Source organism: Marmota flaviventris, chromosome 3 (genome assembly GCF_047511675.1).
Source record: "Marmota flaviventris isolate mMarFla1 chromosome 3, mMarFla1.hap1, whole genome shotgun sequence".
In the NCBI taxonomy this organism is placed as follows: Eukaryota; Metazoa; Chordata; class Mammalia; order Rodentia; family Sciuridae; genus Marmota; species Marmota flaviventris.
In genome coordinates this window covers 127,604,891-127,612,562 of record NC_092500.1, presented here as the reverse complement: position 1 = coordinate 127,612,562, position 7,672 = coordinate 127,604,891, and the positions used below count along the sequence as shown (strand labels likewise).

At 40.9% G+C, this 7,672-nt stretch overlaps 1 pseudogene; it reads right to left on the bottom strand.

The window, feature by feature from the left end:
• Nucleotides 1-2,305: 2,305 nt before the first annotated feature.
• LOC114080738 (rab5 GDP/GTP exchange factor pseudogene) lies at nt 2,306-3,827 on the bottom strand (annotated as a pseudogene).
• Nucleotides 3,828-7,672: the final 3,845 nt, after the last annotated feature.

Below are 7,672 nucleotides of genomic sequence, written 5' to 3'. Positions count from 1 at the left end.
GGTGAATTCGCTGCCCTCCTGCCTGCTCAAGTACAGGGCATGCTAATCTTTTAGGTCCTGTCTCAGGATCCCATCTATCAACTAGGGGGGTTGGGGGGCCCCCAGCGTATGTTGTCTCCATAGATGGAGCTTTTGGTTGGACACTTACACCCTCTGGTGATAGAAATGTATTAGTAGCAGCCTCCTGTTGTAACTTTTTCCCTCCTGATGGCCCTTCTTCCTTCAAATTTTCTTCCTCTGTCTGACCAGCTCAAGAGACCTTCTCTTTTGCTTGATCTAACATGTTTTCTACTATAGTCTGAACCTCTAACAATTTACTTAACACTCTTTTGGTTTTTTTTTTTACTAATTTCTGATCCCATATTTCTACTATAATGATAACACAAAACAAAACCGAAACAGAATGAAACCAAAATGGAACAAAAATGCATTGTATCAATTTTCCTATTTTCTTGAAATGTATATTCGTGGCCTATTTCTATTTCTATCTCAGGGGCAAACAATTTCAAACCCTGAGCCAACCATTTTCCCCAGTTTGCCTGAGAAAGTTCTAGGGACAGGCAGCTTGAAACAAAACCAAAACAAATCAAAACAAGAACACATTGTTTTTTGAAATGGTCACCCATTCTCTCGCTCTCCTTCAGGAGCGAGCAATTTTGCTTACCCCCAAACTTCAGGCTTGCCCCGCACAGGCCACCAAATGCCGCAGTCTGGCTGGGCACAAATCACCAAGCAGCCACAAAGCACTTGTATGTACAAACAGGAAACTTTATTGCCCGAACTCCACCAGCACTCCACGCACACTCCCTGGGAACTCTCTCAGCTCTCCCCCAGGCTCCGCGATTCCACTGGGACCCACTTAAGAACTTGGGAACTCCAAAGTAGCAGGTGCTTCCATTCCCAGCTTTCCAAGAAATGACCCAGCTATTCCCCTTCTCGGTCTATTCCCTAAAGACCTAAAAAGAGCATGCTACAGGGACACTGCTACATCGATGTTCATAGCAGCACAATTCACAATAGCAAGACTGTGGAACCAACCTAGATGCCCTTCAATAGACGAATGGATAAAAAAATGTGGCATTTATACACAATGGAGTATTACTCTGCATTAAAAAATGACAAAATCATAGAATTTGCAGGGAAATGGATGGCATTAGAACAGATTATGCTAAGTGAAGCTAGCCAATCCCTAAAAAAACAAATGCCAAATGTTTTCTTTGATATTAGGATAGTAACTAAGAACAGAGTTGGGAGGAAGAGCATGAGAAGAAGATTAACATTAAACAGGGGTGAGAGGTGGGAGGGAAAAGGAAAGAGAAGGGAAATTGCATGGAAATAGAAGGAGACCCTCATGGTTATACAAAATTACATACTAGAGGAAGTGAGGGGAAAGGGGAAAAAAAACAAGGGGGAGAAATGAATTACAGTAGATGGGGTAGAGAGAGAAGATGGGAGGGGAGGGGATGGGGGATAGTAGAGGATAGGAAAGGCAGCAGAATACAACAGACACTAGTATAGCAATATGTAAAACAGTGGATGTGTAACCGATGTGATGCTGCAATCTGTATAATGGGTAAAAATGGGAGTTCATAACCCACTTGAATCAAAGTGTGAATATGATATGTCAAGAACTATGTAATGTTTTGAACAACCAACAATAAAATTAAAGGAAAAAACAAAAACAAAGTAGCAGGTGCCGGAGGCACCAGGAACCACCCTATTCCTGGAGCTGCCCTATTCCCATAGCCACCCTATTGCCGGACAGCAGGGGTCCATATACAACTGAATACACAGCTTAACATAACCATCATCATCTCAATGGCTCACTGGCATCACCTCTCAACCACTCCCTTCTGGCAGAATGCCATGGGTCATCCCAACTAGGCTGTGGCCTTCAACAGTTGTGTCACATGGTGAGATTATTTTTAATTTTTGAGGAAAATTTTTATTTGTTTCATATGGTTATAGTAATTTATATTCCCACCACTAATGTGTAGGACTTACATTTCCTGTGCATTTTCATCATGATTTGTTAGTTTTTGCTCACATTGATAATAGCTATTTGGACTAGGATGAGATGATTTCTCATTGTGTGTGTGTTTTTAAATAAATAGTACTTTATTATTAACTAAGCTTCTTCTACCCAGAAAAAGAAAATAAAGCCTACAAAACAACCCCCATGAAATGTACCTTACAAATCCTCTGACATTTGAAAGCAATTGAATATATTCTAGATACCACTTGCAGGCTGCAGTACTGTTACCTACAATGGATGCTCAAATAAATAATATGCACATAATGTTTATCATTGTGCATAAACCTGAGTTTGCAATGGTGGAGGAATTTTGTCATTTTCAACATTTTCAGAGTGAATAACTGCTAATGTTTGACTTTGGGGTTTAATTTTAAGTGGATATTTCTCCATAATGTCTTAAACTTCTTTGTAATTCCATCTGTCCAATCTATTAAGTCTTTCTCAAGTTTTGCAGTTTCATTCATGATTCTTTCCTGTCTTTCCTTCAATTGAGACAGGAGGTTCAAGATCTTATACATCTGCTTCACAACTAAGCAAACATCAGGAGACCAACTCTTGGTTTCTTGCCTCCTGGGAGTGGTGTGGCTAGACATGTAGCAATCAAAATCCTCCTGACTTGGATTCAAAAGACTGGACATCCAATTTTTCAATAAAAGCCCCAGCACAGCACAGGTTGGTGAAATAGCATCTGTCCTCCCCATCATCAGCCAGCTGGGGTTGCAGAAGCAGGTGATGTACTGGATGTAGGACTACAGGAGGGTTGGGGTTGCCCTTCAGCACAATGTAGATGAGATTGGGCAAGAACCAGAAGAAGGCTGAAGTCATCCACAGAAGCAGGCTCAGTGTTGGTGATCTTGAAGGCATTGAAGATGTGCTTGCTACATCTGGTGATGCAGACCACCTTATCTTGGGCACAGGCTTCGAATCCATATCAGTGATATCTGACCCTCTTCTGAATGGTGTAGTATTTCTTATCATCAGTTTCTTCTGAACAGATTTGTAGAGGTGAGTCATGATGTACTTTTCAATCTGATCCATTATTTTTTCAACTGTTTCTGGAGGCACTTATTCCATGAGTCAATATTCCACAAGTCTGCCACATTCTTGTAAAACTCCTGACTACACCCTGACTGATCCTCAATGCCTAAATCCCTTTTGTAATACATCCTTCCCAAAACATCTTGGTCTGCTTATAGATCTCTTTTTTCATTTTGTGGAAGGTCTTGAGAAATTCTAGGAGCACCTTAGGCACTGTTTCAATGCTGGTCTGCCAGTTTATGGAAGGACTGGGAGCTTTTGCTTTCTGAATTTCTGACCTTTCTGATCCAACTCTAGAACAAGCACTGAAGAATTTCTTCACTGTGGTTACCTTGTGGAACTTCTCACTGGTTTTCTTTTCTTCAAATTTGGAAAATGTAATAGAGGAAACCAACCTCCTGACTGCTCTGAGTGCTGCTGGCCAAGGCCTCTTCCTTTTCCTGCTGAAGTCCTTCCAGATCTGCTTCTCTTGGGCTCTGTGGTACTCCTCTCTCTAGCACATGGAGCAGAAGTCATGCCAGGCATGGTTGCCATAAGAGCCACATCTCTTCTTGCACAGGAGCTCCAATTTGTCCATGTGGGTCCACATGAATTCCTAGGCTCTTGGACATAAGGCTCATCTTCTTTCAGCTGGGTGGCCCCTGGATCCAAATTGAGTATGCTACTGAACAGTTCAGCTTCCAAGGAGCCACTCAATGATTGTGGATACCTTCTCAATCTTCTTGTTCCTGGGTAGTGCTATGGGACAATGCATGTGTGGACATCCTCCTCATTATGCCTCCCACCTGGGTTTCAGAATGACAAAACATTCAGAAAGTATCCAAGTCAAGTTATAGTCAACTTGAAGTACATCCTTAGTCCACATGTACTGTGTGTGTGAAATCAATGTTATAAACCACTCAGCTTTGGGGTTGTTTCAGACACAATGTAATTTATTTGCAATATGGCTTTATAGGGAGAGAGACATAACTTTAGAAACCTATTTTGCTTAAGGAACTTGGAAAAGAATGCCTCTTACAATCAGTTATTATTATTGGGAGGAGGGTGTGTATAAACACAACTGTCTAATAGCATGTACTTTGTGAAGTCCAAAAATTAAATGGAGAGAACATAAGACTCCTTTGTGCATTGTAGCATGCTTTCCCTACCAAAATTTTCAGTCCTAAATTAAGCACTAAATGGCACAGGGAAAAGTAGGTGTTTGCTGTAGGATGTGGTGAGCAGGTGGAATCAATGTAGCACAAGGCCTTAGAGCTCAAGCAGGGAAAGATGACAATGAAGAGGTTTAGATTGACAGTGGTATTAGAGCTCATGAAATGTGAAGAAAACCTCACTATGGTGGTGAGTGTCCTCTGGCATGGATAATTAGAGCCTGAGCATGGTGAGAAGGCTGTCCACAAGTGGCAGTGGCCCAGAGCAGAGTAGCAGAGGACAGGAGAATTGAGGAAGTGTGCACAATAGGGGAAGGCTGGTATGAGATGTCAGTCCATGAGAAGAGGCCATGTATGTGGTGGTGTGGTCAGGTATGGGGAATATAAGTTAAGCAGGATTGAAAAGTCATCCATGCATGCAGTCACTTTTTGTGAGAAGTCAGAGCCCCTTTTGGACCAGGAGTGAGTCCCTGGAGAGGTGCAGCCTGGCATAAAATCTCAGCATCTGGGAGAATCTAGTAGACACTACTGAACAGTGTTAGTTTGGATTCAGTGCTTAAGTGGGGTGAGGAAGACATTTTTGCGGAAGATAAACCTATGTGGATTTCAGAGACCAGGCAGGATAAACAGGGTTTCTGCATGTAGACAGTCCAGTTTTGGAGTTCACCACATAAGCAAGGTACTGAAAGCATTTAAAATTTTTTTTTGTTACATCTTACTTTTGTTATAGATGACAGTAAAATGAAGGATGTATTTCAGCAGAAAATACATACATAAATATGACTTAATCTATTTTGATGTTCCCAATCTTGGGATCGTAAGTGATATGGAGTTTCCCTAGTCATGTATACAAGTACAAGCCTAGGAAAGTTATGACCAATTTATTAGACCTTGTTTCCTATTCACCTCCTCCGCCCTTTTCTTCATTTTCCTTTGTTTAGTCCAATCTTTTTCTATTATTCCCCTCTCCAACCTCTCTTGTTTTGGGTTAGCATCCACACATCAGAGAGAACAATTGGCCTTTGATTTTTTGGGATTGGTTTATTCATTTGGCATGATATCCTCCAGTTCCATCCATCTACTGGCAATATATCAATATTTAATTCTTTTTTATGGCTAATATTCTTTTGTGTATACACACCGCATTTTCTTTATCCATTCACCTGTTGAATGACACCTAGTTGTTTACGTAGCTTGGCTATTGTGAATTGAGCTGTTACAAACATGGATATGGCTGTGTCACTGTAATATACTGGTTTTTCAGTCGTTTGGGTGTATGCAGAGGAGTAGGATAACTGGGTCAAATGGTGCTTCCATTCCAAGTTTTCTAAGGAAACTCCATACTGCTTTCCAGAGTGATTGCATCAATTTGCACTCCCACCAGCAATGTATGAGAGCATCTTTCTCCCCATATCCTGTCCAATGTTTATTGTTACTTGTATTCTTTATAAATGCCATTCTGACTGGAGAGGGAATCTCAGTGTATTTTTAATTTGCATTTCTCAAATTGGTAGAGATACTGAATAGCTTTTCATGTATTTTTTGACCATTCATATTTCTTCTTCTGTGAAGTGTCTGTTCTGTTCCTTTATCCATTTATTGACTGGGTTATTCATATTCATGAGTTAAGTTTTTTGAGTTCTTTGTATATTCTGAATTTAATGCCTTATCTGAGGTACTTGTGGTGAAGATTTTCTCCCAATCTGTAGGATCTCTGTCCATGTTTTTGATTGTTTCAAGAAGGCATTCTTGTTGGCATCGGAGGACCTGGCATAGGATATCAAAACCCAAGCAGGATGAGGAAATTATCTACACAGAAGATAGATGTGGTGTGGGTTTCAGAAACTGAGCTGGATAAAGGAGCTCTCCACATGGTGGCAAACCCCAGAGGGACAGACTGATCCTTACATGGTAAGGACTTCTATCCATGGGAGTAACCTTGGAGCAAAATTAATGAATGGAGGTTCATGTGGGCTGTGAGAGCTCAGGCAGGCCAGAGTGGCCACAGATAAGCTTTAACAATCTGGTCTGTGTCATCCTTAAAGAAAAGTAGAGCAGTAATACACCATGTCCCTGAAACATCCCTTTCTATTTCCAAGAAACCAGCCAAATTAAGGGAACTCTATGAATGGTCCTGGGCTAGAATGCCCAGGTGAATACTGTCCTGTAGGACACTGACTCTTATTTTCATGTATGTTGTAAATTTGAGGTGTGGCTTAGCACAGGGTGTCAGACCCTCAGCAAGGTGAGGAGAATGTCCATTTGGTGGGGTGCTGTTGGCTGGCCCTGTGTGGGAACACTCAATTAGAGTGTAGAGGTCTATGGTTTAGGGTGGCTAGGGAGTAAGGTATGTATCAGGGAGAAAAGAGTGCCTTAGGGAAGAATGGCACAAAAAATGAGAGATTGGTAACATCCAGAGTAAAATCTAATAAGTTAACAAAAAGTTAAATATAATGAACACAAGTTTCTTTCTGTCACTGATGTGTGAAAGAAATGTGAAAATTGAGAAAACAAAAATAAAATCTGAGGCATTGAATTAGAATTAGGAATATTATTGTGAATTTAGTGTTTTCAGTATATTTTGATATAAAAATAAATGTAGAAATAGAATGGAAACAAATATAGAGGTGAGAGAGAGGGAAGGAAATGGAAGGAAAAAGATGGATTAGGTTTTGGACTGTCTTCATTTTGGCCTTTGGGAAAAAGAAAATAGATTTGGCACTCAATTTAAGTTCATCCTCTTCTACACGTGATTCCATTTAATTTTCCCAACTGTTAAGTGTAGTCATATTTACTTTCCAGAGCATATTATTAAGGTGGTGTGGGTGGTAAAGGGAGAGATAAGTGTAGAATAAAAGGCAGCGTCCTCTTTTATTATGGCTTTCAGGAGTTCTGGAGGTGACCAGTTACAAAATGAATGAATGAAGGTTCATGATGGTGCTCATTGTGAGCAGCAGGGAACGCAGAGAGCCCAGACGACACACTCAGACTTTTTCTTCCCCACCATGCTAAAGGAAGGTGGCTCTGAACATGGGGAGGTTGTCATGTGAGAATTGTGTCAATGACCACCTTACAATGTGGCCGGACACATCAATGTTTATAGCAACACAATTCACAATAGCTAAACTCTGGAGCCAACCTAGATGCCCTTCAGTGGATGAATGGATAAAAAACTGTGGCATATATACACAATGGAATATTACTCAGCAATAAAAGAGAATAAAATCATGGTATTTGCAGGTAAATTGATGCCAAGGGGAAGATAATGCCAAGTGAAGTTAGCCAATCCCTCCAAAACAAATGCTGAATGTTTTCTCTGATATAAGGAGGCTTACTCATAGTGAGGTAGGGATGGGGAGCATGGGAGGAATAGAGGAACTCTAGATAGGGCAAAAGGGTGGGACAGAAAGGAAGGGGGCAGGGGGTTAGGAAGGATGGTGGAATGTGA